This window comes from Panulirus ornatus, chromosome 17 (genome assembly GCF_036320965.1).
Source record: "Panulirus ornatus isolate Po-2019 chromosome 17, ASM3632096v1, whole genome shotgun sequence".
NCBI classification, from domain to species: Eukaryota; Metazoa; Arthropoda; class Malacostraca; order Decapoda; family Palinuridae; genus Panulirus; species Panulirus ornatus.
In genome coordinates this window covers 44,222,970-44,232,873 of record NC_092240.1, presented here as the reverse complement: position 1 = coordinate 44,232,873, position 9,904 = coordinate 44,222,970, and positions in this window count along the sequence as shown.

The following is a 9,904-nucleotide window of genomic DNA, read 5'->3' as shown; positions in this document are numbered from 1 at the left end:
TGCTAAAAGCAGCGAAAAGTTTTACCAAGGATGTAAGGCATGTGTACGAGTAGGAATAGCGGAGAGTGGTTGGTTCCCAGTGAGTGTCGATTTGTGGCGTGATGTCTCCATGGTTGCTTAATTTGTTTATGGATGGGGTGGTAGGGAGGTGAATGCAAGAGTTTTGGAGAGAGGGGCAAGTAGGCAGTCTATTGTGGATGAAAGGGCTTAAAAAGCAAGTCAGTTGTTGTTCGCTGATGATACAGCGTTGGTGGATGATTCGGTTAGAAACTGCAGAGGATGGTGACTGAATTTGGTAAAGTGTGTGAAAGGAGAAAGTTGAGAGTAAATATCAGTAAGAGCAAGGTTAGGTGGAAGGATGGGGTGAAAAAGATTTTAAGCAATTGAGGGCTGAACATACAGAAGGGTGAAAGACATGCAAGGAATAGAGTGAATTGTAACAATGTGGTATACGAGGGTCGACGTGCTGTTAATAGATTGAACCAGGGCATGTGAAGCGTCTGGGGCACACCATGGAAAGGTCTGTGAGTCCTGAAATGGGAAAGGGAGCTATGGTTTCAGTGCATTACACATGATATCTAGGGACTGACTGTGAACAAATGTGGTCATTTGGTCTTTTCCTGGTGATACCTCACTGGAGAGTGGAGGGAAAGCTTGTTTCCTGTGTGGCGGGGTGGCGACAGAAATGGATGAAGGCAGCAAGTATGAATATGGACATGTGTATATATGTCTGTGTATCTATATGTATGTATACGTTGAAATGTATACGTATGTATAGGTGCATGTATGGAAGATTATGCAAATATTCATATGTATATGTATATGTATATGTGCGAAAATTCTGGGGGCCTTGAAGAATGTGTGGAAGTCGAGAACATTATCTCGGAAAGCAAAAATGGGTATGTTTGAAGGAATAGTGGTTCCAACAATGTTGTATGGTTGCGAGGCATGGGCTATGGATAGAGTTGTGCGCAGGAGGATGGATGTGCTGGAAATGAGATGTTTGAGGACAATGTGTGGTGTGAGGTGGTTTGATCGAGTGAGTAACGTAAGGGTAAGAGAGATGTGTGGAAATAAAAAGAGCGTGGTTGAGAGAGCAGAAGAGGGTGTTTTGAAGTGGTTTGGGCACATGGAGAGAATGAGTGAGGAAAGATTGACCAAGAGGATATATGTGTCGGAGGTGGAGGGAACGAGGAGAAGAGGGAGACCAAATTGGAGGTGGAAAGATGGAGTGAAAAAGATTTTGTGTGATCGGGGCCTGAACATGCAGGAGGGTGAAAGGAGGGCAAGGAATAGAGTGAATTGGAGCAATGTGGTATACTGGGGTTGACGTGCTGTCAGTGGATTGAATCAAGGCATGTGAAGCGTCTGGGGTAAACCATGGAAAGCTGTGTAGGTATGTATATTTGCGTGTGTGGACGTATGTATATACATGTGTATGGGGGGGCGTTGGGCCATTTCTTTCGTCTGTTTCCTTGCGCTACCTCGCAAACGCGGGAGACAGCGACAAAGTATAAAAAAAAAAAAAAAAATATGTTCATGTATAGGTATTCATGTATATATACATGTATATGAGTGGTTTGACCATTCTTCATCTGTTTCCTTATGCTATCTCGCTGATATGGGAAACAGCGATTGGATATGCTGGAAATGAAATGTTTGAGGACAATATGTGGTTTGATCAAGTAAGCAATGAAAGAATGGGAGAGGTGTGTGGTAGTAGGAGTGTGCTTTAGGGAGCAGAAGAGGTTGTGTTGAAATGGTCTGGACACATGGAGAGAATGAGTGACGATGGGTTGACAAAGATGGTGTGTGTGCGTCAAAAGTGGAGGGAACAAGGAGTACTGGGAGACCAAATTGGAGGTAGAAGGATGGACTGAAGGAGATTCTGAGTGATCAGGGCCTGAACACACAGGGGGTGAAGGGTGTGCAAGGAACAGAGTGAAATTGGAGCGATGTGGTGTACCAGGTAGCTGTGCTGTGATTGGATTAAGACAGTGCATATGAAGCGTCTAGAGAAGACCATGAAAAGGTCTGTGGGGCAAGGATGTGAATGGGAGCTGTGGTTTCGGTGCATTACATTATATAGGAGAGTATTGATTGAGAAGGTAAAGGCATGTACAGAGCATCAGATGGGGAAGAACAGTGTGGTTTCAGAAGTGGTAGAGGATGTGTGGATCAGGTGTTTGCTCTGAAGAATATATGTGAGAAAAACTTAGAAAAACAGTTGGATTTGTATGTAGCATTTATGGATCTGGAGAAGGCATATGATAGAGTTGATAGAGATGCTCTGTTGAATGTTTTAAGAGTATATGGTATAAAAGGTAAGTTGTTAGAAGCATGGAAGGATGTAAGACATGTGCACGAGTAGGAAGAGAGGAAAGTGACTGGTTCCCAGTGAATGTCGGTTTGCGGCAGAGGTGCGTGATGTATCCATGGGTGTTTAATTTGTTTATGGATGAGGTTGTTAGGGAGGTGAATGCAAGAGTTCTGGAGAGAGGAGCCAGTATGCAGTCTGTTCTGGATGAGAGGGGTTGGGAAGTGAGTCAGTTGTTGTTCACCGATCCTACAGCACTGGTGGCTGATTTGGGTGAGAAACTGCATAGGTTGGTGACTGAGTTTGGTAAAGTGTGTGAAAGAAGAAAGTTAAGAGTAAATGTGAATAAGAGCAAGGTTGTTGGGTTCAGTAGGGTTGAGGGACAAGTTAAATGGGAGGTAAGTTTGAATGGAAAAAAAACTGGAGGAAGTGGTGTCTTAGATATCTGGGAGTGGATTTAGCAGCAGATGGAACCATGGAAGTGGAAATGAGTCACAGGGTGGGGGAGGGGTCGAAGGTTCTGAGAACGATGAAGAATGTGTGGAAGGAGAGAACATTATCTCGGAGAGCAAAAATAGGGATGTTTGAAGGAATAGTGGTTCCATCAAATGTTATATGCTTGTGAGGCATGGGCTATAGATAGGGTTGGGCGGAGGAAGGTGGATGTGTTGGAAATGAAATGTTTGTGGACAATATGCGGTGTGAGGTGGTTTGATCGTTTAAGTAATGAAAGGGTAAGAGAGATGTGTGGTAACAAAAAGAGTGGTTCATAGAGCAGAAGAGGGTGCACTGAAATGGTTTGGACACATGGAAAGAATGAGTGAAGAAAGATTAACATAGAAGATATATGTGTCAGAGGTGAAGGGAAGAAGAGGGAGACCAAATTGGAGGTGGAAGGATGGAGTGAAAGAGATTTTCAGTGATTGGGGCCCGAACATACAGGAGGGGGAGAGGCGTGAAAGGAATAGTGAACTGGAATGATGTGGTATACGAGGGTCGATGTGCTGTCAATGGACTGAACCAGGTAATGTGAAGCATCTGGGGTAAACCATGGAAAGGTCTGTGGGGTCTGGATGTGGATAGGGAGCTATGGTTTCCATGCATTACACATGACAGCTAGAGACTGAGTGTCAAGGAATGTGGCCTGGTGGCTACCTCACTGGAGCGGAGGGTAGCGATGCTATTTCCTGTGTGGCACGGTAACGACAGGAACCGATGAAGGTAAGCAAGTATAAGTATGTACATGTGGGATATGTTTATGTCTGTGCACGTGTATGTTATCTTTTATTCATCTTACTTAACTGCTGTCTCCCGCATTAGAAGTAGCGCAAGGAAACAGACAAAAAATGGCCCAACCCAGCCATATACACATACATATACATAAACACCCACACACACACATAAACATACATATACATTTTTTTTTTTTTTTTGCTTTGTCGCTGTCTCCCGCGTTTGCGAGGTAGCGCAAGGAAACAGACGAAAGAAATGGCCCAACCCACCCCCATACACATGTATATACATACGTCCACACACGCAAATATACATACCTACACAGCTTTCCATGGTTTACCCCAGATGCTTCACATGCCTTGATTCAATCCACTGACAGCACGTCAACCCTGGTATACCACATCGCTCCAATTCACTCTATTCCTTGCCCTCCTTTCACCCTCCTGCATGTACAGGCCCTGATCACACAAAATCTTTTTCACTCCATCTTTCCACCTCCAATTTGGTCTCCCTCTTCTCCTCGTTCCCTCCACCTCCGACACATATATCCTCTTGGTCAATCTTTCCTCACTCATTCTCTCCATGTGCCCGAACCATTTCAAAACACCCTCTTCTGCTCTCTCAACCACGCTCTTTTTATTTCCACACATCTCTCTTACCCTTACGTTACTTACTCGATCAAACCACCTCACACCACACATTGTCATCAAACATCTCATTTCCAGCACATCCATCCTCCTGCGCACAACTCTATCCATAGCCCACACCTCGCAACCATACAACATTGTTGGAACCACTATTCCTTCAAACATACCCATTTTTGCTTTCCGAGATAATGTTCTCGACTTCCACACATTCTTCAAGGCCCCAGAATTTTCGCCCCCTCCCCCACCCTATGATCCACTTCCGCTTCCATGGTTCCATCCGCTGCCAGATCCACTCCCACATATCTAAAACACTTCACTTCCTCCAGTTTTTCTCCATTCAAACTCACCTCCCAATTGACTTGACCCTCAACCCTACTGTACCTAATAACCTTGCTCTTATTCACATTTACTCTTAACTTTCTTCTTTCACACACTTTACCAAACTCAGTCACCAGCTTCTGCAGTTTCTCACATGAATCAGCCACCAGCGCTGTATCATCAGCGAACAACAACTGACTCACTTTCCAAGCTCTCTCATCCCCAACAGACTTCATACTTGCCCCTCTTTCCAAAACTCTTGCATTTACCTCCCTAACCACCCCATCCATAAACAAATTAAACAACCATGGAGACATCACACACCCCTGCCGCAAACCTACATTCACTGAGAACCAATCACTTTCCTCTCTTCCTACACGTACACATGCCTTACATCCTCGATAAAAACTTTTCACTGCTTCTAACAACTTGCCTCCCACACCATATATTCTTAATACCTTCCACAGAGCATCTCTATCAACTCTATCATATGCCTTCTCCAGATCCATAAATGCTACATACAAATCCATTTGCTTTTCTAAGTATTTCTCACATACATTCTTCAAAGCAAACACCTGATCCACACATCCTCTACCACTTCTGAAACCACACTGCTCTTCCCCAATCTGATGCTCTGTACATGCCTTCACCCTCTCAATCAATATCCTCCCATATAATTTACCAGGAATACTCAACAAACTTATACCTCTGTAATTTGAGCACTCACTCTTATCCCCTTTGCCTTTGTACAATGGCACTATGCACGCATTCCGCCAATCCTCAGGCACCTCACCATGAGTCATACATACATTAAATAACCTTACCAACCAGTCAACAATACAGTCACCCCCTTTTTTAATAAATTCCACTGTAATACCATCCAAACCTGCTGCCTTGCCGGCTTTCATCTTCCGCAAAGCTTTTACTACCTCTTCTCTGTTTACCAAATCATTTTCCCTAACCCTCTCACTTTGCACACCTCCTCGACCAAAACACCCTATATCTGCCACTCTATCATCAAACACATTCAACAAACCTTCAAAATACTCACTCCATCTCCTTCTCACATCACCACTACTTGTTATCACCTCCCCATTTGCGCCCTTCACTGAAGTTCCCATTTGCTCCCTTGTCTTACGCACTTTATTTACCTCTTTCCAGAACATCTTTTTATTCTCCCTAAAATTTAATGATACTCTCTCACCCCAACTCTCATTTGCCCTCTTTTTCACCTCTTGCACCTTTCTCTTGACCTCCTGTCTCTTTCTTTTATACATCTCCCACTCAATTTCATTTTTTCCCTGCAAAAATCGTCCAAATGCCTCTCTCTTCTCTTTCACTAATACTCTTACTTCTTCATCCCACCACTCACTACCCTTTCTAATCAACCCACCTCCCACTCTTCTCATGCCACAAGCATCTTTTGCGCAATCCATCACTGATTCCCTAAATACATCCCATTCCTTCCCCACTCCCCTTACTTCCATTGTTCTCACCTTTTTCCATTCTGTACTCAGTCTCTCCTGGTACTTCCTCACACAAGTCTCCTTCCCAAGCTCACTTACTCTCACCACCCTCTTCACCCCAACATTCACTCTTCTTTTCTGAAAACCCATACAAATCTTCACCTTAGCCTCCACAAGATAATGATCAGACATCCCTCCAGTTGCACCTCTCAGCACATTAACATCCAAAAGTCTCTCTTTCGCGCGCCTGTCAATTGACACGTAATCCAATAATGCTCTCTGGCCATCTCTCCTACTTACATAAGTATACTTATGTATATCTCGCTTTTTAAACCAGGTACATATACATACACATACATATACATATATAGACATGTACATATTCATACTTGCTGCCTTCATCCATTCTCGTCACCACCCTGCCAAACTTGAAATAACATACCCCTCCTCCTCCAGCAAGATAGCACCAGGAAAAGACACATTGATATGTATATGTATGTATATGTACATGTATGGGCATTTATGCATGGAATGAACCAGGACACGTGTAGAGTATGGGGTAAACCATGGAAAGCTGTGTGGGGCCTGGATGTGGAAAGGGAGCTGTGGTTTCGATGCATTACTCATATTTATTGTGAGCTAATGTGGCCTTTTTTTTGCATTTACCAGGCGGTAAGGTGCTGTAAGGGGAGGAGGGGCTATTTCCTGTGTGTCGTGTGGTGACAGGAAGAGATGAAGGCAGCTAGTATGAATAAATATATATATATATATATATATATATATATATATATATATATATATATATATATATAAATTTACTCTGCTGTTTGCCATTTCTATTGTTTAAGGGATAATGGCTTATATAGAATCCAACTAAATTTCTGTGGTCACCTTCTGTGATCACCATACATTTGATCAAGGGCAGAACTTTACACTTTCATGTGAGAATTATGCATACTGGTCTTGCCAATCCACAAATGAAAAAGTTATAAGATATACAAACAGCTAGTTAAACACATGTTATTCAGACCAATTTGTTTATATTTTTTCTTGTTTTATAGTGGTTAAAATATTTATGATATTTAGCAGAAATTTAGATACCATTCAGGATGCCACACTTTCATATATTTATTAAAACTGTTAACCCTTCAACCACTCCATCTGTATGTGTTCCTGGATAACCACTCTGCCTGTATGTATGGACTGTCATTTCCTACCACAGTTTTAAGGCTGTTCTTGGTAGGGTAATGGGAATGAGGCATGTGGATGCCAAATGCATATGCTGGACATATCATGTTCAGTTACCTTTCAAGCATGAGAGAGGGAGTTATTGTGCAGTTTGTATAGATTTTGCCACCAATGCCAAAATTTCTCAATTCTTTTTCATACATGTAAAATGCTTGTATAAATGTTACTTATATGGGGCTGTGGTTTTAGTGCATTATAGGTAAGAGGGTATGGCAGGGAATGCAAAGGGAATGAGTTGTGGAGTTTAAGAGTGGAGGAAACATTATACTTTGAGGTGGTTTGGACATGTGGAAAGAATGCAAGACAGGGAATATACCAAAAGAGTCTATTATGCTATAATTAAAGGTGTTAGTGAGAAAGGTAGTTCACCTATGAGATAAGGAAATAGAGTGGAACAGTACTTGAGGGAAAAGAATATGTGGAATGGTGTATGCAAGGGAGGCATGTAAGGATAATGTTAAGTGGAGACTCTTTGCCTTGGTCACCCCCTTGATAGAAGTTTCTGGTTGCAACAGGTGTCAGAGATATAGATAGATAGCACATGACTGTTTGGGAATGAATGTGAGCAAATGCAGCCTTACCTTGCCTGTGCCTGGCACTACCTTGGGATAAGAAGGAACAGAGAAGGGGGCCAGGTGAGGATATTCCCTCAAAGGCCCAGTCCTCTGTTCTTAATGCTACCATGCTAATGCGGGAAATGGCGAATAGTATATATATATATATATATATATATATATATATATATATATATATATATATATATATATATATATATGTGTGTATATATATGTATATATATATATATATATATATATATATATATATATATATATATATATATATATACTATAATATGTGTATATATATATATACTATAATATCCCTGGGGATAGGGGAGAAAGAATACTTCCCACGTATTCCCTGCGTGTCGCAGAAGGCGACTAAAAGGGAAGGGAGCGGGGGGCTGGAAATCCTCCCCTCTCGTTTTTTTTTATTTTTTTCCAAAAGAAGGAACAGAGAAGAGGTCCAGGTGAGGATATTCCCTCAAAGGCCCAGTCCTCTGTTCTTAACGCTACCTCGCTATCGCGGGAAATAGCGAATAGTATGAAAAAAAAAAAAAAATATGTATATATATATATATATATATATATATATATATATATATATATATATATATATATATTTTTTTTTTCAAACTATTCGCCATTTCCCGCGTTAGCAAGGTAGCGTTAAGAACAGAGGACTGGGCCTCTGAGGGAAAATCCTCACCTGGCCCCCTTCTCTCTTCCTTCTTTTGGAAAATTAAAAAAAAAAAAAAAAGAGGGGAGGATTTCCAGCCCCCCGCTCCCTCCCCTTTTAGTCACCTTCTACGACACGCAGGGAATACGTGGGAAGTATTCTTTCTCCCCAATCCCCAGGGGATATATAGATATGAAGGTTAAATCGCATTTCAATTTCAGTAGTTCATACAATTTCCTTCAACGTAATTTTTCTATATATGTGGCATGACATGTTTCATGGAAACAATCCATCTCATCAGGTGCCAGTACTCAACAGTTATTTAAATTTCAACATCATACTTGGTTCCTGCCGCACAACACCAATCAATCTAGGCTCTGCACTGTCAGCTATGTCTGGTTGTAACCCTTATAAGGGAGAATGATTAAGCAGGGTAAGGTTGCTTTGGTTGACCTGGGTAACTGGGTGTGTCATGAACAACTTTTTTGATGTTTTTGTGTTTTGTCAATTCTCTCATAATGAGTTGGTTAATGCTAGGATGTGCTTTGAATGGGGACAAATTAAAGTTCTTAGTATTAGCAATTAAGACAGATTCAATGACATCACGTGTGGCATAATAAGCAGAGCGATATATATATATATATATATATATATATATATATATATATATATATATATATATATATATATATATACATATATTGGAAAGGATCTCAATTTTGCGCGTGATCAAGATATTCATATGAGTCCACTGGGAAAATGAAACATGAAAAGTTCCCATGTGCACTTTCGTGTAATAATCACATCATCAGGGGAGACACAAGAGAGAAATATAACAGTCAGTTAATATACATCAAAGAGACGAAGCTAGGACGCCATTTGGTAAACATGTTTACCAAATGGCATCCTAGCTTCGTCTGTTCGATGTATATCAACTAACTGTTATATTTGTCTCTTGTGTCTCCCCTGATGATGTGATTATTACATGAAAGTGCACTTGGGAACTTTTCGTGTTTCATTTTCCCAGTGGACTCATAGGAATATATATATATATATATATATATATATATATATATATATATATATATATATATATATAATTTTTTTTTTTTTTTTTGCTTTGTTGCTGTCTCTCACGTTTGCGAGGTAGCACAAGGAAACAGACGAAAGAAATGGCCCAGCCCACCCCATACACATGTATATACATACACATCCACACACGCAAATATACATACCTATACATCTCAATGTACACATATATATACACACACAGACACATACATATATACCCATGTGCACAATTCACACTGTCTGCCTTTATTCATTCCCATCGCCACCTCGCCACACATGGAATACCATCCCCCTCCCCCCTCATGTGTGCGAGGTAGCGCTAGGAAAAGACAACAAAGGCCCCATTCGTTCACACTCAGTCTCTA